Source organism: Micromesistius poutassou (assembly GCF_964030765.1).
Source record: "Micromesistius poutassou genome assembly, chromosome: 9".
Lineage (NCBI taxonomy): Eukaryota > Metazoa > Chordata > Actinopteri > Gadiformes > Gadidae > Micromesistius > Micromesistius poutassou.
In genome coordinates this window covers 5951891-5976279 of record NC_140279.1, presented here as the reverse complement: position 1 = coordinate 5976279, position 24389 = coordinate 5951891, and the positions used below count along the sequence as shown (strand labels likewise).

The following is a 24389-nucleotide window of genomic DNA, read 5'->3' as shown; positions in this document are numbered from 1 at the left end:
GATTGTGAACTGATTCTTTGAATTAGTAAAGACCTTAATCAAAGGCGTGTAACAGGGGTGAAAATGGTGTAGCTCATTAAGTTAATTAGGGTTCTGTAATTAACATCATGAGATACACCTGTGTTCGCTCCAATACTAGATTGGCGTTCAAATGAAATAACACAACTGTGAACTAATTCTAAGAATTAGTAGAGCTGAGATATCTCCTACTGAAATACCTCTGCAATGAAGGCAACTTTAGTGTAAATATTTAACCACATTAACCCATCGGAAACAATAGCTCAGTAGAATCTGCGGAGCTGCTGTGTATGTGTTTGTGAGCGTGTGTGTGTATGTGTCCCTCTCTATGTGCACTGTAGACTCCAACGCCGTGCTGGTTTCCGGGAATATGAACGACTACAAAGCAACATGCTACCAGGTGTTGCTGACGGTCAAAGAAGTGAAGAGGAGGTACAGAGATAAGGTGGCGACTCAACTTGAGCAGTCCGATGCCAGAGCTATCAGGTCAGCCATCAGGAGTATCACAGACCAGAAACCCAAAGCCCCCACGTTGAGTGCAGTCGTCTGCCTTGCCAACGCACTTAATAGCTTTTATGCTGGTTTTGATGCTATCGCCATCAGCTCATGGATGGCAGCGTGTGTGAGGAATGCAAGGGGAGGAGATCCTTCAGGAGGATTAATCTCAGCAAGGCGTCAGGACCGGGGTGTGTCCCCGTGCAGACCAGCTAGTACAGATCTTTGCGGCTATTTCTATCCTCTCCGTCTCATTATCCATTATTCCCACAGGTTATAAAAAGTCCACCATTGTCCCTATACCAAAGTCATATGACATGTCTGACCTCAAAGTCTTAACGCACAGTGGCCCTGACATCAGTAGCCATCAAGTGCTTTAAAGGATGGGTGAGGGGCTACATCAACTCCATGCTCTTCAACAGCCTTGAAACACTCCAGACACCATCTCTCATGGCCTTCATACCACCCTCTGTAACCTGTACTTGAGGCAGAGCAACTATGCAGGAATCATAGACTACAGCTCTGCCTTTGACACCATCAGGTCAGCCAGACTCACAACCAGACTCACTCAACTTGGCCTCCATCTCTCCCTCAGTGGGTCCATCATCTCCTCAAAGGCAGACCTCAGGTGGTTAATATAGGCTGCATCACCTCCTCCTCCATCACCCTTAACACTGGTGATCCCCAAGGTCGTGTCCTTAGCCCACTGCTGTATTCACTGTGAATATGACGACTGTGTACCACCAACTATGTAGTCAAGTTTATGGATGATACAGCTATGGTGGGTCTGATCTCCGTAGGCGACTAGAGGGCTTACCATGGAGAGGTGAAGAATCTGCCACTGTGGTGCCAGACAAACAACCTCTGACTGAACGTTGGTAAGACAAATGAGTTTGCTGATTGAGGAGGTGAGACCAGCTGCAGCCTCGCAGACCTCTCACCATAGATGGGGCTCCTGTGGAGCGGGTGGAAACCTTCAAATAATAATAATAATTGCTGTTAACATAGCTGAGAAGTTGACCTGATGCTGATCATGTGGTGGGGGAGGCATGCTGCTGCTTCTACTTCCTTAAGGCTTAGTTATGGTTGTACGTCGACGCATGCTAGGAGGTTTACCGGACCCATTACATCCTTGCGGATCCTCCTTGCGTCCACCGCAAGAGCCTGACATGCGCCCAGACACGGATTAACGCACAGGCTACCCTAGGCTGCAGCCTAGGGGCCCACATCTGCAAGGGGCCCTGGATTGGCCAGACTATTTAAAAAATGTCTTATTTGCTAAAAACGTGACCCCTATTGGCCCATAACAAGAAACATTTTAAAATGAAGCAGCTGATTGGATAGATTTCTGGGTCATGTGGCCAGTTTTGTTACTACGTCATGGCTACTGGACAGCATAGCACCAAAATGTCATAAAGCGAAAAGCGTAAGTGTTTCCATTTGTCGATATAGCACTCGATATAGCGCACTTTTTCAAAATTGCCGCTAGTTCAAGATAGACTGAGATCCACGATGGGCCAAAACAGACTGAATCACCTTTCTCTGATCTGTCTATAGAAAGCGATATTCTTCTCAAATTGGATTTTACCAGCCTCATTAAGGAGTTCTCTGTCAGAAAAACTTCTAAAGAGTAAGAATATGTATTTATCATTGTGCTGCTGTGGCATTATTGCTGTTATTATGGCCTGCTACTATGTTTATTGTATTTGTATGGCTTTGTTTTATTCAAGTATTGCATAGCGGTTCGATTTCTGTCTCTGTAAGGATGTTGTGATTTTGCCTCATTAAAACAGGGTGTTGTGTACTGTGTGAGCCACGCGCTTTACCATACTTACAACAGTATGGGCGCAGGCACATTTCAGTGCTGTATGTGTGGGCAATGTAATATTCCTTGAACGCTTTCCTTGAACACACACTAAATTACGCTTTTTTTTAAGTTATTTTGAGTAATCAGTAAGGGGGCCTCACACAAATAGTAGCCTAGGGGCCAATGACCACCTTAATACGCCACTGCCTGCGCCTCCCAAAAATTTTAACTTTGCATCGAGGCGACACAGCAGCAAGGGCTGTGATTGGCCTGCTAACGTAAAACGTGACGTAAACCCGATGCAGAATCAAAACAGGTTCACGACTGCGTCAAAGTAACTTTGTGGTCATTGCGTTGCGTCAACGTCCAACCATAACTCTACCTTCAAACCACTGAGGAAGTTTCGGGGGCCCTGCAGAACCTTTACTTTAGTGGTCAAGGCTGCCCAGTGCACCATCGGTGATGATCTCAGATCCCTGGAGGGCAATTACAATCGTTGCTGCAGGAGAACAAAACTGTGCATAATAAAATGTACTTCTTACCATAAACTGCAGTGTTGTCTCTCTGTTAAGGTTTGGAAATATTGCTGCAGATTCAAGGCCAACAAAAAGAGGTTCAGGTTTGAGTTTGACGTCAGCATGGCTAATTTACTGACGATTTACTATTACAGTACGATTCAGGGTCAGATTTTTCGCAGTTTTGATTACATTTTGTTATCACTATAGGATGGCAAAAAGAATATATTATCAGATAAGATGACATATTTAAACATATTACTATCATGTTAATACTGTACATAGTTGATACGTGATCTTTTGTTTAAATGGCTTATAGTTGGTGTTTTTTGTTTGTTCGTTTTATTCATTATATCGTTTGCAGAAAAGGGGAACAGTCTAAGTCATTGTGTTATGTGAAATGCAGGTGACGTGAAACATTCAGTGATAAAGTTTAATGAAATGTTTTTTTGTGTGTGTGTCTCTGGGCGATCTGACCTTTATACTGGTCTGTGGGGGAGGGGGGGGGCGGGGGGGTAGAAAGTGCTGACATGTTAGCCCAAGGCAGGAGAGGACTGGACAGGGATCACCAAGGCTGACTTAATGAGCCACATCATCAACCTGCAGATACCGCAACAGGGCACATCTACCCTCATTGTGGCTGGTGGAAATGTCCTGGAAACAGCGGTTTGTTAAAGTCTAAATCCTGTTCGAGGGCTTCAGACAATAGTGGCCTGTGAGTTCTGTGTTATTTCTGGAGCTTTGGTGCACTATAAATGCAAAATTCTTTCTATGCCTGCATCACTCCTACACTGTGGGGCACACCATATGAGATCAAGTACGTTTTCAACAGAGGGGTTGTGACTTTATAATTGGGAAGACACCTATGACCTAGATATTGAACCTCTGCTAGATCAAGTCCAGAGATAGGACAGCTAGCCTGCATTGTCGATACAAAACTAACATGCCGGTTAGGTTAAAAAAGAACAACAGGCAGAAGCACTGACCATTTGTGTTGTCGTTTTAAGGAAGGAAAACCTTTCCCCTACCTCATAGACCTCCCTAAAACATTTATTTACACACAGTATTTAGGGCATTCCACAGGCATCGTTTGTACATCAGTTCAAAAAGCCATCCTCATTGCACTTCTGACTTCTCACTTCATTGAATGTCTTTAGGAGAACACTGGTGCCATAGTATCATGTTCTTCACCACAGACTTCTTTGTTCCCTCAACACACCCAGCCCTCGCTGCCTCCCTCCCTGCCCCAGAGCGACCAGCAGGATGCAGGGGACCCCATGAGCCCCTCTGGATGCTGACCCTGTGTAACCCCTCTCTCCGGCATCAGCTCTAGTGGAGCACTTGATATGCCATCCATAGGGAGTGTGCTCATCTTCGCAGGCCTGGGCCGACACACAGGAACATATACACACACACACACACACACGCACAAATTTCCCATTCATACAGAATACATACAACAGTGCTGCAGCTGGTAGGGTGGGGTGCTGGGCTGGCGGGTTTGGGAGGGGGGGGGGGGGGGGGGCGGCGGGGGGGTATATTATGGCTGAGACATTGCAGAGTCAGGATATCCTGCCTTTTTTTATGCTGACAAAAATGATCGCCCTAACCACTTACAAGGTCATAAGTCTCTCTCTCTCGCTCTCTCTCTCTGACACTGTGTGGACCACTGCAACAGCTTCTGGCTTACTTCACGATGATGTTCCTTCCCGCTCGTGCCCTTGCTCGCCTTCTTTCTCTCTGGATCCGCCCACATGTCCGTGGGGATTAGGTCATCACGGTATTGTCAGCTTAATAAGACTTACAGTTGGTCAAAGTGACAGCGGCGGCAACTCAAAGACAGTCAGCTTTGCCATTGCATGTTTTTTCCCTGACCCAAGTAGCTTTTTAAGTTCAGTCACTTTCTCTTGCCATTCTTTTAATCAGCACTCGGCGCTCGCCCCTCCTCGAGAAACAAAATGCCATTAAAATATTCCTGTGAACACTAACGAATGTCAAGCCTGTGCTTGGAAAGCGCTGTTCAAATGGAATAGTGAGGGGACATGCTTGTTGAGAGAAGCCAGCCCTTGGGCCTTTGTTGTCAGTCATGCAGGCGGCGACTGACTGCACCAGGAATAACCTTTGCTGTTGCCCGAGTGCCTCCGCAACCTTGGCAACCATGTGCCGCCAATCTGTGGCGGTGCCGGAAGAGAGCCAGGGGGGGTCACTGCCTTCCCGGGTTATGCCTCCCTGCCTCTCCTCCCTTGTCAGAGGACATTGTGGTCCCGAGTCACTCGAGGTCATTATGAGGCATATATTTGCATACGACAAACAGGTTTCTGCGCCGTTAGTTGCCTCATCGGGATTCACTGCGGATCCTTGTTAATCACGGACGCTACCCGTGGCTAAATGTGGTGTTCAGGCACAGGTCGTGACGGATCAAAACACTCTATTTTGTTTTTAATAATTTCCCTGATAAAATCGCTCAACCCTGCTCTTCCGTCCCGATGTGTCACTAGGGTCTAGCGTTTTCTTCAACAATGACGGAGCTTAGTGTGTTACTGTGCATGTGTGTGTGTGCGTGTGTGTGTGTGTGTGTGTGTGCAGTTGGCCCACCATACAAAGGAGACAAAAAGAAAAAAAGAAAAGAGACATGGTTGAACACCAAAATAATGAGAGCAGCATTTGGTTAGGCCTGTGTGTCTGTCTGGTTGTGCACGCCTGCCTGTGTGTCGACAAGGTCACAACTCGTGGGCTCTACACCATTCCCCGTTCCCGGTGCGCTCCATGTCCGATCGCCATAGTAAAATCTGACGGGCGCGCCTCAGTGTGTAACAGCAAATCACGGCACATTATTTTTAATCTCTCAGACGCCGCTGTACCCGATGCATAAAGATCTATTAGAGCCATGGCTTCACAGCCCGGCCCCATCTCAATCTCATTATAGGAGGTGGATACCATCAGCCCAAGTCGTATCTGCAGCACGAAAGTGTATCTGAAAGAAACAACAATGGAGTGAATAATGGCTGAGGGAATTGGCTGGGGTAGGGTTTGGAGAGGAGTGGGCCGTGCATATACTCTGAATGGGCATTACAACCGGGGAAAGAGAAAGGCAGGAGAAGATGAGCACTGTAAATAATGACGGCGGACCTCTCTTTGCCCAACAATAAAACGTGTGCTCCCCATCTCTTTGTTTCCCCGCCATTTATTGTCCCGTGAGTTGACAAGGAAATCAATGGCTGTGCAATGTGACCCTGCGAAAATCCGGGCCGTTCCTGCAAAAAGGGGTGGGGTTTGGGGGTAGGAGCTATTGTGATGACAGCCATTGGGAATAATGATCGTAACAAACTCTAAAAGTCCTCTTGGAAATTGTGTGTGTGTGTGTGTGTGTGTGTGTGTGTGTGTGTGTGTGGTTGACCAAACAGAAGGCTGCCCGCTGTGTGCCCTGAATGGGAGCGACCGAGGGATTACATTGCAGCATCGCTTGCATCTACCCAGACACACTTGATGTTCAATAGGACTCTATGATGTCAAGGTAGCGGCGCGGTGTTCCTTGAGTTGTTTCACTGATGTTTTTTCGGGTGTTTGATATGATAATCTGTCTCTGATCCTCGCGCAAATAACAACGCTGCCGCCCCCTCTCCCGAGCGTCAATACTTCTCCCTCATCCCACTCCTTAACCAAACCACACATGCATAATCTAAAGAGCATGGCGCAAAGCAAACAGGGCCAACGCATTAATTACAGAGGACAAGGGGAGATGTGATTATTTGGACTGCGAAATCTGCAGTTGCGTTCCAAAAGGTCAAAAGATGGACAGAACCGAGAGTGCTGTTGCTGGTGTGGGGAAATGACAGTCCAGCAGAAGAATAAGCTTTTTTCACCTTTGCCGTTGTGAGTTACCGTACACCTGTCTTGACGACGTCGTAATGACACATCCGTTCACACCAAGCCAAAAGCCCAACCCCGGGCTGGTGGTGTGGGGGAGTGTGACCCTGTTCCGTTTACCGCCAAAGAAGGCCTCCAACTGGTCCGCTGTCAGTCTCAGAGGCACTTGCATAATTGCCTCACTTAGGCCACCTGACAGATTCATTACAAGAGGCCTACCTTTGTGAATGTAGTTATCTAAGCTATTCCAATCGTCCTCCTGGTGTTCTGAACATTTCACAACCAAGGCAAACCCCCAGACACACCTCCCTCATCCCTGAGAAATGTGGATGGAAGCACTTGGGGCTGAACTAAATGAAAGTACAACAGGAATAATTACATGAAGGCACAGTCAACGGTGCCAGAACCAGCACCCTAATTAAAATGAATTCACGCAAGACCAGTCAAACTTTTAGCTAAACTTAAAATGTAACTTCAAAATGTAAACCACAGACAACGTTTTACAATTGTAGAGCTAAACTTTGTGGATGTTAAGGAGTGTCCAGGGCTTTTAACACGGTTGACTAAGGCTATCTATGCGTGGTTAACACAGGAGCCCGTGAAACTAGATGGCAAAAATATATTTATATGTATATATATATATCTATCAATAGGGCAAGTATTGCATTTAAATGCACTTTACTGCACTTCATTGAACACATACATATTTTAAAAAGCTTGGTATGTACGGGATATAGTTCTTTCTAAAATGGTGCCATTAAATGTACGATGGAGATATTTAAGAGCGTGTCGTCATTATTTAGCATATTTCCATCAAACTCCAAAGCGCAGCGCAAACATGTTAATGGCTGATTGTCAGAGTGTATGCTTAATTAAACATCCTCACATCGATAAATGTTGCATGCCATTAACCTGCCAGTGGATCATAAATAATGTTATCTACCAACCAGATTCCAGTGCCTCCCCTCCCCCTAACCCTCCATGCTCCATTTCCTCAGAACCCTACTTGGCGTCAGGAGTCAGCTCAGCGACAGCACCCAGCATGTATCCAGGCCTTGTACTCCCACAGCTCTCAGATGACATAAATTAGCAATCATTAAAATCAATTTCCCAAATTGTTTTTTTTCTGGAAATACTTTAATTAGCGGGCACTTTGCAACACTGCATACTTTTGGCAGATGTATCACTTGTGTCAGCCAATATTTTGAGCAACCAGCAATTTACATGTGAGGTGTTCAGCATTCATATTTTAATCACAGCCCACATTTTAGCCCCTGACTTATTGATCGTATAAAGTTTATTCCTCGCTTTTAGACTACTTTCCCTCCAAAAAGGTTGAAACATCAAACTGATGTTTACCCTTGGTAACTATACCAAAAACACAACTTTTGAATACAATTCAAATCAAGATAATCATTGGTATTCTTCACATTAGTGCTTTTCCAAAATACATCAACATCAACAGAATTATACTATTTGAGTGCCTTATAACAATAAGTAACCAAATGTCCAAATGTCCTATGTTACTCTCTGATAGAAGATCATTGATATAACATATCATTGAAAAAACATTTGTGCAAAATTAGTCCAAATAGCAAGTTATTGATTGGTTAAACATTTTAAATAAATCAAATGCAGAGTGAACCATAATAGCCCCCATTGTGCATCGATTCCTTCCAGCATGAATCCCTTAATTAGGCCGTGTCCTTTCCCTTATCACTGTTTGTTTTTTGTGTGTGTGTGTGTGTGTGTGTGTGTGTGTGTGTGTGTGTGTGTGTGTGTGTGTGTGTGTGTACACACTATACAGCTTTAGCTATACAGCTGCAATGCTAAATCTTCCTCCAGTTTGTTTGTTTGGACTTAGTTCCTTCCCAGCGGTGAAGTGCTCGTGTAATGTTTGACAGCCAACTCTGCAGCGCCGCCCCCAGCCATGTCACACCTTCTCAGCCTGAGGGGGGAGAGAGAGAGAGAGAGAGAGAGAGAGAGAGAGAGAGAGAGAGAGAGAGAGAGAGAGAGAGAGAGAGAGAGAGAGAGAGAGAGAGAGAGAGAGAGAGAGAGAGAGAGAGAGAGAGAGAGAGAGAGAGAGAGAGAGACGCCTATAGCTCTCATTAGGGCCTCCACACGGTGTCCCGGAGAAAGGCTCGGGGCCAGCGGCCCCTGACACTCAGCGGCTTTTGATCCCGGCTGTGCAAAAGTCGATGGGTTCTTGTGAATCCATATCTCCGGCGTAATATGCCTGCTGGTGTCCAAACGCTGTCTCTTTTTTTCTTAAATGTGCTTTATGTTCTGAAATGTGCTGCTTCCTGAGTTTGTTCTCTTCCCATTCTGTCTAGAAACTTTCATACAAACTTACAAGAAACTTCAAGATCCAATCGCTGGCCAGGTTCACGCTGGTTTTAAGGAGAGGCCAAACACTGGGATTTTATAGTAGTAGTATGCACCCTGGTACTTTCTTTCAATATTATTCTACTAAAAGCATGCAAGATGTGTTTGTGTATGACAAATGTGACCACAAGTATGACCACAACAAGATCAACGTCAAAGTAAAAATGATGTCATCATTGATCCGCCCCATTGATCCGCCCCAGTTTCAACACTCAATTCTCTGTAGGAAAAGCATAAGGGGTTTTCACAGTTTCACAAATTAATGGGGTATTCACACAATGACACATGTGTAACTGTCATGTTTGTGAGAGGTTTTCTGAAAGGAATGGGCATGCACATAGTTGAAACCAAGTGGGAAGATCACAGAAGACTAATAAATATCCAGAACTATTAGACCTAAAATAAAAAGGAACAAAAACAATGACATCTGAGGACCAATCAGGGAGGAGGTGGCTGAAACGAGGGAACCTAAATACAGCATACAATTAACCCATGAAAATGGATGGTTTGCTGGCAACATTTTGTAGTAAATTGATAACAGCGAGCTTGCAACCTTTCTACACTTACTGGTGTGTGATCATGCGTGCTCCTACTGCCATATATGGGCAGTTCCCCAATGAGTAAGGCATCAACCTCATCAGCCCGAATGCTCATCAGGAAAAGCTCTTAGCCCACCCCAAGACTCCCATACTGCCAAGTCTAGGATGTCCCACACACAGATGGACTGTTTGGACATTCACTTTGATTGGCTTGTGTTATATGCAGAGTGTGTATACGATACACACACATTTTATTAGTTTTAATAACCTCAGTAATTATGACACTATCTCAGTGATGATTTAGTACTTTACATTAAACTTGTCTGACTTATCAAAGCAACTACTGATTATCAAGTCATATCCTGCAATACAATAGCCTGTGCGAAATGCAAGCACAGCAATCAGCCTAATTGCTGTTCACAAACCCTGCCTGCTTCCTGTACTTTGCTATAAATTATTAATGTGCTTCTACCATGGTAGTTTGTCATCAGCAGGTATTTTTATTCAGGGTTTAAAAAAGGTTGCAAAGTGGAAGGCGGTCAAAGGATAGAAAGCCTTTCACTTTCCAAATTATTTTTATTTATTTATTGTTATTAAGTTATACATGTATATAAAATGTCAGTTTTGGAAATGTTCTTGCACTACTTGTCTTGAACCCTGCTGATAGAAACAGAGAGAAGCAAGCTATTTTCTCTTTGATGTGCAACTTAAGATCCAGCAGCAAGCACATCCTGTCTACAAAATATGACAATCATTTTAGAAACACAGTACTTTTGTTCACAAAACATACTTAGGGAACTGTGTGTGTGTGTGTGTGTGTGTGTGGGTGGTGTGGGGGTGTGTGCATGGGTGTGTGCGTGCATGCATGTATTCTGTATATCCATAGCTGTCCTGAACCTTAAAGGAAGATGTGGCTGTGGCTGTCTTTAAATGTGTCTAGATGTGTTGTATCCTCACAACCTTCTACAAGGCATTGTTCGCTCTCTGGGAAGAAAAATAGAATAATTGTAAGACTGCAACACAGCTTTGAAACATGGAAGGGTTTGAGAAAGCTGAACAGCACTTCCTGTTACCTTATTTAATGGATACCAAAACTTCTGAACTCAAATCCGATCTCTATTTTATTAATAATTTGTATTTATGGATGGGGTTGATCTATATTTCCCACAAAGATCCAGTAATCACTGGAAGCTGCCCTCTACAGACCCACATCCTGTGTGTGTGTGTGTGTGTGTGGGTGTGGGTGTGTGTGTGTGTGTGAGAGAGAGTGGCGCTGCACCAAGAAACTGGACTTGATTAAAGGGCACAGTGTGTTGCATGCCATTCAGCTGCTCTACTCCAACTACAGGTTCATTGAAAAACAAATAATCAATCTGTCTCTTGGCTTTTGTGGGCCTTTTCTGTGTGTGTGTGTGTGTGTGTGTGTGTGTGTGTGTGTGTGTGTGAAATAGAAAATAATGTTACTTAAAGTTATTTGCACCAGGTGGACATTTGCTGTGCACATGCACAGGGTCTTCAAAATGCATGCAAAAAAACAAACCCATTACAAAACAAAATACAAAACCAACCATTTGTAATACATAACAGATACATACACCCACTGTGTGTGTGCATTTGCGAGTGTGGGTTTGGTGTGTAGCTCCCTGCCTCTCTGGGATCCTTTAAATGAACAACAGAGTGCAGGCTTTGCCCTTGCCTCTAACCCTTATGCAGATCAGCAGACAGAGAGGCCCGCTGTTTCCTCCATGACTGCAGGCAGCTTGAGATTGGTAGCTTTTTTTTGGACCATCCATCAAGCGATTGGTCACCCTCGTTTGTTACTTGAATTCTCCGTCTCTCGTTCTCTCCTCTCATTTTCTACATCTAGCTCCCCTGTTCGTTCATTCTCGTCTTTCCGGGCGTGCAGGCTGCTCATTAAGATTACATGCATCCAAGACGTCAGAGAACATGAAATGCGGTTAACGAAATGAGGATGACAGGAAAGCTAATAGTAGATGTTTTACAGGGACGAGATCAGATCGGATGTATGGGGCATTTTTACCATCTATGTGCATTTTGTACTGCACGCACCTACACAAGAGAGTGGGAAATTGCATTGGCTCTTCCCGTTAAATGTCATATTCAAGAAGGGCACAAAACTCATCCAAATTAAAATTTATCCTGGGCTGTTCTCTCTGGGTTTCCCAGTAACACAGTAAGGAGTCATGGCTCACCAGTCACTGAAGTGTCATTATAATTCTATATTGAGATTCTTCTTTCAAGCTGCTATACTCGCATTTTCTAATGCTCTCAGAAAGTATGAAAATTAGCACAAAAAAGGAATCTATGGCTTTCCATTAATAAAGGCTTATTTCTTATAGGAGCCCTTGAACTAATCTGAAGCCTGGTTGGATTTTCCCCCCTGGAGAAGGCAGTTTTTGGGCTCTAGTTTGAATAATATTACGCAGCCAAAGCAACGTCATTATAGCACTAAAAGAGCATTCATAATGAACCACAATCAAACTGCAACCTTGCAGCAGTCAGCCTTTGGTGACTTGGTGCCCAACATTCACGTTGCATTTTCAGCTTGCTTGCTACGCTTGTTGATAATGGCAAGTTCTTCCTCCTGCCGGTATGTTATTCAAATGTCAAAAATATATATTTTTTCCTTTTTTGCCAATACCCAAGATCTCAAATTGGATTTCACACTGAACCACCATCACCTCCACTGCCACTTCCAGCCGTCCAATCTGCATGCTCATCCCATGTAGACTCATTTAATCCCATCCCAGCCAGACATGATGAAAATGAGCACACTGAGTTTATACAGATGGGTGGCTAAAAGTGCTGAGATAGCTCAAGTGAAGAGATTGCTGCACAGCACATTTCTGGGTCTTTTCACTGTGAATCTCCATCTCCATCCATGGCGGATGGTGACAGAAAGTTTCTTCATTTCATTCATGTTTGTTTCCTCAAATGTATCTACATGCTGTAAAAGTAAATCTGGCACGTTGGGAAATTATGGGTTTGCTTATGAGTCGCTTCATCCGACTAATTGGAAAATACATATGGGCCTTACATATGGGCCTACAATCATTGACTACAAATGTATTGAATGCCTACACTGCCTTATTGGGCAAATATCAGGTTTATATGTTCTTTATTTATTTTTTCTTCGACCGGATACTTCTGCAGCCAATACTTTAATTAAGAATATATTATGTCCTTGCAATGCCCGACTTCTGCCCCATCCCGCACGATACAGTTTTCACGACTTGCATTTGTACGTACAATTAGTCATGTGCGAGACGTATTTTGTTATCTATATATTAGTGTTAATTTCGTCAGACGAGACAAGACTAAATGTGTTCGTCAACCTTTTTTTCCATGACTAAGACGAGACGATGACGAGACTGCACCAATGTCCAAAAACGCTGACTAAGACTAAATTAACATGCATTATTGTTGACGAAAAAAGACGAGTAAAATGTTTTGCATAAAATAAAAACTAAGATAAAATCTCTCTCCATTTTCATCTACAATCGTCTCTACTTTTTCATGAGATAAAATATTCAGCTGTTACGCCTTTAAAATATTCTGAATGAATTCGTACTGTTGCTGCCAGCTAGAGCACGGAACAGGCCGCATTTTTCTGTCCGAGCCCGGCCCGTGTCCGACAGAGAAGTAAAGCCTGACACAGTTAAAGTAAAATTTTTCTCACACTAGTAATGACACGTTTACGTTTGTACCATTAAAACACACCTTTATAAAACAAATGCAAGGCATTTTGGAATTGTCAACTGATTGCAACAAACGCACGTTAACTGCGAGCACAATCATAACTTTATAATACTTCCACACAGTAGACTTTCCTTGATTTTCGATCGTTTTAAACTCTCCCGATGCCAATTTCTTCTTAACATCCTCCATTGCACGCTTGCATTTCGTTGTCACATATAGTAGTCACCAGGGGCAGAGCCAGACTTTGTGTACATCCGGGGCTTAGCCCTGAGGGGGTTCTGGGGGTCCTCCCCCACAAAATTTTGAATTTCTAAGATGTGATTTCCTGCATTCTAGTCCATTTTAGGGTGACCTGCTGGACATTGGCAAATCCTAAATCCCTTCTAATTCATAGCCTACATTTTCAGTTGCAGGGCCTGCTCAAGACAATTCTATTTAATGGAAAGAAACAATAACCACTTAACTATTGACTTCTAGAGATTTTTATGTGAACTACAATGGCAAATTTGAGACTAACTTTCAGTAGATTGAAAGTAGGATTGCAGAGATGGATTGTTTGTTTGTTTGTTTGCTTTCTTTTTTGTATTTTAGAAGTGGTCTGCCCACTGTGGTTAGCCAACAATAGGCCCATGATTTTGTAGCTAAGTATTATCCATGCTGTTGCATGTCCTTTCCACTAGATGGCATGGTGTCAAGGTTGTCATAACTTCAAAAGCTTAAAAAAGATCTGGGGCTTTTGAAGTGAGATTCGGGGCTTCAGTCCCGAAAGCCACCCCCCCCCCCCCCCCCCCCCGCTCCGCCCCTGGTAGTCACTGCACGTGAGTGTGCGCATGCTGTGTTTCACGTGTGTAACGCGTGTGGAATGTGTGCGATGCACGGCTTGTAGTTCAGAACAAGTTCATCATTTGTGAATGTGTCTCTTAAATCTGAAAAATAAACACGTTTAACAAAGTTGCATTCATCAAAAATCATTCAACAAGTGTATTTTGTCAGGTAATTATGACATTTAACCAATATTTGAGATGTGTGAAACACTATTTGACTGAAATGGTTATCAGAAATAATCTCAGAAATTATTTGTTAAAAAAAAGACAAATGTTTTGACTAAAACTTAACTAAGATATATTGAGTTTTCTTTTGACTAAAACTAGACTAAAATGACGAGACTTTTAGTCGACTAAAACTTGACTAACAAAAAAAGATATGTGAATGACTAAATATGATTAAAACTAACAAGGACATTTGGCACAAGACTAAGACTACATTAAGAATAGGTGACAAAATGAACACTACTGTATACCAAATTTATATTATCGGCCAATGCTCTGGAAATTTGTACATAAAGCTATGTATTCCTGAAATGTGTGCAAGTGGCTCCCATGTGGAAAATTGCTATCTAATCTAATGCCAAATCAAATGCCAAACTACCCAATTAAATGATTTCAGGGCTCCATTGTTGCTCTTTGTCAACCAATCCAACAGTTAACAGTCTGGATGAAACTTCCTGCAATCTATTTTAAGCAATGGGCGCTATCTAGACAGCTCTGCATCTGCCTTGACAATAGCTTCCTCGCGCACAACAGACGATTCTCATAATGGATGCCAACAACTGTGCAGCACAATTGACAGCTACATTAGAATGGCCAGACAACATTTATACCATTCCACTGAAAGGATTTAACTGCCTCCATTATTTCTTATGAGTGCCAATACTGTATTTTATAATAATTAATTTTGGGAACCGATTTGCGAAAACCTATTTTAAAGCCATGCTGTGTTCCCTGACATCAATGGAGTAGACTAGTACAACAAAAACACGTCAAAAATGCAACTATTTTGTGTGGTTGCTAGGTGATGATTGGTCTTAATATTGTCGTTAGCAAAAATATCTTTCTACACTCTATAATATATATAGAATTACTTTATATAATTTGTAAATTAAACTCTAAAATTATAACTTTTAAGTTGAGCAACTTTTAAGAAAACAAAATTGCAATGAAAAAAAAAAGAATGGGTTAGACAGAGAGAGTGAGTGAGAGAGACACAAGAGAATGTGAACGCTGCAAACAATCAGGCTTTATGGTGGAAACTGTACTGGTGCAAACTGTATATGGACTATACTGAGGATGGCAAGCGGCAATATATGAGAACTGCAGCCTCTGCCTCCTAACTTCCTATCGCACCATGACACATGACCTGCATGCAAATATGTGTGTCTGTGTGTCTGCATGTGCCCGCGTGTATCTGCGAGTGTGTGAGTATGAGCACATGCGTGTGCGTACGCGGTTGTTTGCAAGAGATGGAAAGAAAGATATGAGAGAGCAAGGCGAGTGCGAGAAAGAGGGTGAACTTGTGTACGGCTTTAGTCAGAGATGAGGGAGAGAGGGGGCGAACAAGAGAGTGGGGAAGAGATAGATCCTCTGAAAATGGAGGTCAGAATGAAATGCCACCACCACCCTCTCTCCTGCAAGATTAGCATAGAAGACGTCTCATTGGCATTTAAGAGTAAATAGAGGAAAGTGGGATGCAGGGTTTTTTGTCAAGCAAGTGCACTGTGGCCTGTGGGAAATTGGTGTCACTTCTTCAAATTAGGAGCCGCCTTGTGAATCTGAATGGAATAATTTGTGGATGATCACTTGTGCCAGAAGGATTGTTCAGTGCATAATTCCCCCCTCCCCCATCATGATTTTAGGACACTCGATGCAGGACACATTTGACATTTCTAGGGCAGCTTGTGGCATGAGGTTTTTTATTTGCGGTTGTTGTGTTGTTTTCAGAGGAAGGTGAGGTAAATTGATACATGAAAACAGTGTGTTCCATCCAACATATTATGGCACCGTCTTGAATGACAGAACAAGTCCCCAGCAACAGCAATCGCTCCGCGGCTCCCCCTCTGTTTCTTTACTCACTCCCCTCTAAAAACTAAAACTAAAAAAAGCTTAGCAAAAGCAGTCGGAAAGGTGTCTTTAAAAATGTGACTGCTGTGCCAACAGGTATTTCCACTCCAAATTCCATCCCTGGGAGAAGGAAGAGGTAAACAATATCCGCACCCCTCCTCCATAAAGTGTATGCATGCTATGGATTGCACAGCCCGCACTGAATGCAGATCTCTGAGTGGATTTCAGGGCTCCCAGCTGAGTGGTGAAAGAAACACCTCAGTGTCATGGTAGCGACACCCTACAATGTACATTCTGGGCAATTGATTTATGTTAATAATAATATCCTCATGTGGAATGTTTTGATCCACCCCAGCCGTGCGAAAAACGTTGCACTTCCCCAGATAGAAGAGCTTTGCTGGGAGCGAAGGAGATCGCTCATGACAGCACCAATGTGAAATATAACCGTGTTCTGTCCGTGTATATTATATAGCCTACATTTAGAAGGGATATACCAAATACATGAAATGTCTCTCAAATAGATTTTTGCACACAATTTATTCATTATTGTTGATATGATTGTGTATGTTACGTCTGTGTGAAACAAACAAAATATATGAAATGTCTCTTAAGCAAATCAATATAATCCTACCATAGGCTATAATATAAAACTTAAAACATTTAGTGTGTGTGTGTGTTATTGAGTCGGACACACATCGCCATTGTTCTCAACTGCGTGATTCGTTATTATTCATTCTTTCATATAATTATGGGATTTAAAGGTTAATGTCATTGTTTCCATTGCATCCAACCTTATCTCCTTTCAAACAATGTATGCATTTCTCTTAGGGAATGTTTGTCAGTCTAATATCAAAGATAGCCATGTGTCCTCAAAACAAATAAAATAAATGAGCCAGTGATCTAAAATATTTCAGCACGCCACTTGCAAATATATTCAGTAGGCAAGGCAACTTTATTCATATAGCACTTTTCATACACAGGGCAGACTCAAAGTGCTTCACATATAAACATTGTCATACAATAAAAGAAAATAATAGATAAGTAAAAAGTGAAATACATAGAAAATGAAGGCAAAGTTTAAAAAAAACATTTTAGAAACATTTTAGAAAGGCAAAGTAAAAAAAAAATGCATATTAGAAAGGGAGAAAATAAAGGCAAAGTTAAAAAAAATGAAATAAAAAATAGATAGAAGCATTGTAGATTTAAGATTTAGCAGAAAGCTAAAGCAAACATAAAAGTCTTCAGTCTTGTTTTAAAAGCTGTCAGAGTTGGGGCAAGTCTTAAATCCTCAGGGACTTTATTCCAGCTATTTGTTGCATAGTAACTAAATCCTGCTTCCCCAAGTTTCCTGTTGACTCTGGGGATAATTAACAGATTGGTCTCAGAGGATCTTAGTGGCATAGAAGGCTTATGTAGTGGAAGCATATCAGTTAAATATTTTGGCCCTAAAACATGTAGGGATTTATAGGTTAGCAACATGATTTTAAAATCAATTCTCTGACATACAGGGAACCAATGTAACAATTTAAGAATTGGTGTAATATGTTCCAATTTTTTGGTCTTTGTTAGAACTCTAGCAGCAGCATTCTGAACAAGCTGTAGTTGCCTTAGAGTTTTTTTGGGGAGACCTGTAAGAAGACCATTGCAGTAATCAAGCTTGCTAGTGATAAAGGCATGTACAAGTTTTTGTAAGTCTTCGGTAGACATGAGCCCTCCTCCTCAAGTCTTGCTACGTTTTTAAGGTGATAATATGCAGATTTTGTAACTGATTTGATGTGACTGTCAAAATGTAAATCTGAATCCATGATAACCCCTAGATTTCTGGCTTTGATTGAGGTTTTCAGGGACAGAGAGTGAAGGTGTTGGATAACTTTAAGCCTTTCGGTTTTAGCACCAAATACAATTATCTCGGTTTTGTCCTCATTTAGTTGAAGGAAATTTCAGCACATCCAGTCTTTGACTTGCTCAATGCACTGGCACAACAGATCTATGGGTGATATTCATTTGGTTATAGCGATACATAGATTTGCGTGTCATCAGCATAGCAGTGATGGTCAATATTGTTATTTTGCATGATTTGCCATAGTGGGAGCATGAAGATGTTGAATAGAGAGGGTCCTAAAATCGAACCTTGTGGGACTCCACATGTCACGTTTGTTGATTCTGAAACAAAGTCGCCAATGGAAACAAAGTAGTTCCTATTTTGTAGGTAGGACCTAAACCAATTTAAGACTGTGCCTGAAAGCCCCACCCAGTTTTCTAATCTGTCCAAAAGTATTGTATGGTCTAGTGTCGAATGCAGCACTGAGGTCTAGTAGCATTAGTATTGAGATTTTGCCAGAGTATGACAGATGTCATTTACAACTTTAATAAGGGCGGTCTCGGTGCTGTGAAGGGAATCCGGATTGGAAGGTATCATAGCAACCAGTTGATGCCAGGAAGTCTCTAAGTTGCTGGAGGACAACTTTCTCAATGATTTTGGGTAGATTTGATATTCGTCTGTAGTTGTTAATAATAGAGGCATCTAGGCTCCGCTTTTTTAAAAGGGGTTTGATAACTGCGGTTTTTAAGGATTTTGGGAAATTGCCTGATTGGAGAGTTGTTAACTATTTGCAATATGTCTATTGCTAGGCAGTCAAAAACATTCTTAAAGAGGTTGGTAGGTAAAGTATCAAGGCAACAGGTGGATGGCTCCAGTTGTGTCACAGTTTCCACAAGAGTTTTAGAGTCTATGACATTAAAGCATGTCATTGCCACATTACTTTTGCCTGAATAGGGTGGTAGTCCAACATTTTTGTTCAAAGTGGAGACATTGATGGCACGTCTGATGCCTTCAATTTTATCAGTATAAAATGCTGCAAACTCATTGCATTTCTGAGTGGAATGAAGGTCAGGTGGAATTTGTGTTGGGGGCTTGGTCAGTCTGTCAACAGTTGCAAATAGGGTTTTGGCATTATTAGCATAGGTTTTAATGATATTGGAGAAAAATGTTTCTCTAGCACTTTAAGACTAATTTGTAGGCACGGAGGCTCTCTTTATAGATGTCATGGTGAATATGAAGTTTTGTTTTACGCCATATGCATTCAGCCTTCCTGCATTCTTTTTTCTGGTTACAAAAGCAGCTTTTCTCCAGGGTGCCTTTTGCTTTCCAGAAATCGTTTTAACCTTATAAGGTGCAATGACATCTATGACTTTCAAAATTTTCAAATTAAAGTTTTCTAAAAGATCATCAGCAGAACATGGGTTGAGAGGTGGTAGCAAGGAGATGGCCTTTTTAAAAAAGTACATTAGAATGTTCATTGATATACCGTTTGACAGTAATTGATTGATTTTGTCTGTATGTCGGGAATAAAAGATATATTAAAGAAAACACAGAAATGGTCTGACAGTGAAGGATCAGTCACCGAGAGATCTGAAACATTGAGACCCTTTGTGATAACCAGGTCTAGAGTGTGCCCCTTACAATGAGTAGCCTCTTTCATATGTTGAGACATTTCAAATGTGTCCAAAATGGTAAAACGTTTTTTTGCACACTTATCATTAAAATCATCAGTATGAAAATTGAAGTCACCAGTTATAACTAGATAGTCAAAGTCTGTGGAGATGCTAGACAATAATTCTGTCATCAAAGTCATCAAATAAATTTTCAGCGTATGTGGGTGGCCTGTAAATAATTAATAGGATAACTCTGGGGAAACATTTCAATACAGCACAAAGGTATTCGAATGATGGAAAATCACCAAATAACATCTGTTTCCCCTGAAATACATTTTTAAATATAGCAGCAACCCCTCCACCTCTTTTTCCAGATCTACATACATCAAAAAAGTTATAGTTGGGAGGAGCTGTCTCTATCAGAACGGTTGCACTGTTATTTAGTTCTAGCCATGTTTCAGTTAAAAACATTAAGTAGACCCATCCTGATGGTGTTATTGATAGGCTTTAAGGTTGATTTTTGGATGGAATAGGTATGAGATTTGAGAGGTTAGCAGTGCATCTAAGTTTCCCTTTGTTTACTCTCTTAGTGGTTACAGCAGGAATGCAAAAGTTGCCATGTTTTGATGTAGGCAACCTTGGGTTCAGCAGATTATGCAAAACTTCTATTGTGCTGTGTCACCTTTTTTGTCTCAGTAATAATCAGGACTACTATCAGTACGGGGGGGGGGGGCTGGGGCATCCTCTGCTTGGATGTTATCAGACTGTGGTCATGACGTGGGGATGGTATCATTGACGCAGATGCAAGTTTGATGCCAACATTTCTCAGTTTCTTAAATTCATCTGGAAAATCATAAAGGGGGGAGACAGTGGAACTGGAGTTGTTGTTGTGGCTATGGGAGAGATGAGGCTGGTGGTCATCATCGATGGGGGAGTGCAGAGGAGGGGGGTGGCCTTCCTCGCCAAGCCAGCATCAGCAAAGGGGGAAGGCATGGTGTCGATGGTGTCGGGCGGGCTGTTGTCTCTCTTCAAGGTCTGTGGTCTGTCTGCTATCTGTGTGTCAGATAGTGGGACAATAGATGTGTGGGGGAGGCTGTAGTCTCGCTTCTTCTCATGGCATGACAGGGTAGATTTGTGGGAGAGCTAGTGGTGGCTCGTTCGCAAACGAATCAGTTCGAACGAACGACTCTTTAAAACGAACTAACCGACCTGATTCGCCGCTCTCATTCGTCTCGTTCGTTCGCCGAAACTTGACTCCCAGCTCCACCCACTAGTCGCTGAGTCGCGCTGACTCACGAGTCGCCGTTCGTTCACTGACTGTGTTTAGTGGTGAAGACTCGAGGACTGAGAAGTCACGAGAGTCAGCCGGGAAACAACATCCCGATTCCGAACATGAAGCACTCCTCAGCTAAAAGGAACTTAGTTAATGTTGTGTTGATTGTTGACCGTTTGCACCATTGCACGATCGTGATTTGTTTGAGAATGAAAACGAGGGAGGAGCTGAGTCTGACCGACTCGGCTGAGAACGTGCATTCGCGATTTGTTTGAACGAGAATGAGGGAGGAGCCGAGTCTGACCGACTCAGAATTCGCGAATGTGCATTCGCGATTCATTTGAACGAGAACGAGGGAGGAGCCGAGTCTGACCGACTCAGTGACTGAGAATCATGATTCACCGCTACCGAAAATGCGAACGAACGAACGAACGAATGAACGACTCTTCTTGGCGAACTGACCGACGCAAACTGATTCATTCAAACGATCATGAAATCCCCCTCTAGGGAGAGCGAGAAGAGAAGATCCCTTAACAGTTTTGAACCTAATCTGCTCTGAAAAGATATTTGTGCCCCCAGAACAAGTTGAAATTGTCAATAAAGCCCCTTCCTCTTTCATTGCAGACTCTTGAAAGCCATGTATTCAGTGAAAGTAGACGACTGAATCTGTTTATTCCCCTGTCACCTGCTGGTATGGGTCCACTGATCAATGAGTGTAATTTCCTGCATGCACAATAGTCCTGCTTGCACAATAACCTGTGAGATTTTGGGGTTTTCCAATATAATTGTGGTTAGTTTCTGGTTGACAGCACTTACCGTCACATCTGGGAAGTAGCATGTTTTGATCTTCTTACCGGTTATATCCTTTATGGTTGAGTCTCCTACAATCTGAGTGTCTGGTTCATCTGCTTTCTGTGAGATGGGCCCTTGTTGGCTTGATGTGGCGGTCGCAGATGCATGCACAGCTCGACTCCGTGGCGACTGGTTCTTGTTCCATCTCTGTCCCCACCGTCTGTCCGGACACATCCCAGGGCTCAGGGGTGCACGGGTGGCAGATGCATGCGCAGCTGGCCTCTCTGGCGACAGGGTCATGGTCGGTCTCTGTCCACACCATCCGTCTGGACGCATCTCGGGGCTTAGCGGTGCATGGGTGGCAGGCGCGTTCGTGGACTCTTGGAGTGGCAGGAACCGGTTCTTCAGCGGCATGGTAAACTTCATCGATTGGCTAATCCGGCTGATTTTAGCTTTGGGAAGCTTAGCATTTGGTGTTGAGTGAACTTGTTGATTCACTTTGGAATGTTGTTTGGGCTTAGCACCGACTCTGTGCCAGTGAGAGGCAGCTGGAACTGTCTCTCTCTTGTCCAGCTTCAGGAAGGATACAGTGTAGCTTTGATCATCCTGTTGTGTATTTGTCTGAGTTAGCTCAGCAAACTCACCCATCGGCACTGTATCCTGGAGGAGTCCTTTGCACTTTTCTAATGCTGCTAGCCTCGTTTCAAATAAAGCCACTGTCTGTTGCAGTTTGGTGCAGTCTGTGCATTTCCCAGTCTCCGTGCCTGAGACATCAGTACAGAGGCATGTTGGCGATAGGAAAGTCCAAGGCTTTTGCTGCGGTCTGATCCGGTAGTCAAAGTGCCAAAATGTATTGTTGAATCGAGCAATGGAGGTTGACGGAAACAAATGATATATTCTAAAGTGTTATGATCATGAAATAAAATAAAATAAAGTAGACCTGAACGATGAATTAAGTAGTTTTTGCCACTGTCTAGCGGAGCTTTGGGAAACACGACATCTCTCTCTGCTGCCTCTTATCACCTTATCACCATTAAAATAAATATGAAGAATACATATGCGCACCACACCGTGCCCTGCCATGGTTCGATGTAGCAATAGGCCACAAGCGCTGGCAGTCACACTGCAGGTGACATCTCATACGTTTTAGCCCTCGACCGGGTGGGTAGCGCACAGGGCTGTTAACATGGAATTACATATTGCCGCTTGTTTTTTTTAGATGGCTGCAGAGCACCACTGCTCCATCTTCTAGCCCCTTCTCAGTGAACTTGAAGTTCCCAGAAGGAGGAGGATGCACCACCATCACATAGTTGTGCCCAATGTCCCGGTTTGCAAAGCGTATACGAATGTGAGTGGGCGGGGGGGGGGGGGGGGGGGATAAATGAAAGACAAGGAAAGGTCAATCCATCATCAAATTGCTCTTTCTTTCCACATAGAGGCAGCTAATAGAAATGCCAAAAGTATCTCATGGAAAGGAAAGTTATACTATATAGCCAAATACTTTTTTCATGAGGGTACATCTTGCCCATGTGGAGCATCTGTCCGTGTGCTGTATATTAAAACAGTCTGTATATGCATAATGAAACCCAGCTTGTCTGGAGGTGGGTCTGTCCCATTCAATGGCCCAAGCTGAAAGCAATAGGCCTGTGTGGCCTGGAAAGGCTTAGCATCAGCTATGAGACGGGGACACAGGTGTGGCACATCATAATCAGACACAGCTGCAGCATGCAAGCATGTTTATTGGAACGTTAGTTAAAGGCTCTGAAATATTGAATTCTCTCCCTTGCAGTGGGTCTTGAAAACTGAGCTGCCCTCCGATATGGTCCTGAAAGGAAAGCACATCAGTGATTTTCTTTTCTTGTTCAGTTAGAAAGTCAGAAACTCTGAGGCTCTCTGAATACTATTTGCACACACAGAAAAAAACATGGTCTTACGCCTTGGACTGTGTTGATTTGTTGCAAACCCCGACCTTAACTTCTTGCATGATTGCATGACATACACCATGCATGATACACTATGATTGCGATGTTGTTGTAAATCCATTGAGTCTTCGTCATAGAATGAAAATATCAGGATAGGCTGCAGAAATCTAGTCACAAGACTCTTGTGAATAGACTTTATCTATTACAGTCCTACAACAGGACTGTTTTTATTTTGTCCATCATTTTACTAGGAAGCTGTCAATCCTATATAAAGATATTCATTAAAACACTTTTGGTCTGGCTGTGCTTCACGGGCACACATGCACCATGAAAGCAGTTACCATATAGACATGGATCAGAGTAATGGAAAAGAACATGTGGAAACACAGAGTGTAAAATGTATTGATTTAACGCATCCCATATCAAGTCAATGTGAATGTAAACTGTCACAAATACATTTTGTCCAATGATTATAAATAAGTGGTAAATTGGTTCACAGTTTACACAGGCTTGTTTCAGTCTCTCCTGATGCAGGCGTCTTAATAGAATAGGTATTTTTCTTTCTCTCTTTTTCTAACCGGTTACCTTGTGCAGATGGAACGTGGAAATGTTTCTTCTCTTTCAGAACCAGCTAAACTGGAACAGTCATTTCTCATCCCTGTTTTCTTAATTCTTGATCACGTCCCTAAAGATTGTTTCACACATTTTAAACATATAATGCACA

General features: G+C 42.8%; 1 pseudogene across 1 annotated transcript; it reads right to left on the bottom strand.

The window, feature by feature from the left end:
- Positions 1 to 9292: 9292 nt before the first annotated feature.
- Positions 9293 to 22530, bottom strand: LOC311353639 (annotated as a pseudogene). The gene is made up of 2 exons: positions 21768 to 22530; positions 9293 to 9307 (listed from the first exon to the last, which is right to left on the bottom strand). The product of its transcript is annotated as an uncharacterized misc_RNA (transcript).
- Between the last annotated feature and the right edge of the window lie 1859 nt (positions 22531 to 24389).